We start from the raw sequence: 915 nt of genomic DNA on the forward strand, positions 1-915 counted from the left end.
TCCCAATTACCCCATCCACCATTCACATCAACCCCTCTTCCCCATACACCCCACCTACCCCCACTACTTTCAAATTCAATTTCCCACCCATGCCCACCCAAAATGGCCGAAACCCAACCCCCCTCTCCCTATAAATACCTTTCCTTTCTTCTTCATTTTCACACAACACAAACCCCTTCTTCTCTCATATAGCCGAACCCACTCTTCTCCCTCTCCTTCAATATTCTCTTCTTCTTCTTCTACTATTCTTTTCTTTCTTGCTCGAGGACGAGCAAATTTTAAGTTTGGTGTGGTAAAAAGCCTAAGCTTTTTATTTTTCATTCACCATCAATGGCACCCAAGACCGGAGTTTCCTCAAGAAAAGGAAAAGGGAAGGCAAAAGCTTCCACTTCCGAGTCATGGGAGAAGGAGAGATTCATCTCCAAGAGCCACCAAGACCACTTCTATGATGTTGTGGCAAAGAAGAAAGTGATCCATGAGGTCCCTTTCAAACTCAAGAAGAATGAGTATCCGGAAATCCGACATGAAATTCAAAGAAGAGGTTGGGAAGTCATAGCCAACCCCATACAACAAGTTGGAATTTTAATGGTTCAAGAGTTCTATGCCAATGCATGGATCACTAGAAACCATGATCAAAGTATGAACCCGAATCCAAAGAATTATCTCACAATGGTTAGGGGGAAATACTTGGATTTTAGTCCGGAAAATGTAAGGTTGGCGTTTCATTTACCTATGATGCAAGGTGATGAACACCCCTACACTAGAAGGGTCAACTTTGATCAAAGGTTGGACCAAGTCCTAATGGACATTTGTGTGGAAGGCGCCCAATGGAGAGTAGACTCCAAAGGCAAACCAGTCCAACTAAGAAGACTGGACCTCAAGCCTGTAGCTAGAGGATGGTTGGAGTTCATCCAA

This window comes from Arachis stenosperma, chromosome 3 (genome assembly GCF_014773155.1).
Source record: "Arachis stenosperma cultivar V10309 chromosome 3, arast.V10309.gnm1.PFL2, whole genome shotgun sequence".
In the NCBI taxonomy this organism is placed as follows: domain Eukaryota; kingdom Viridiplantae; phylum Streptophyta; class Magnoliopsida; order Fabales; family Fabaceae; genus Arachis; species Arachis stenosperma.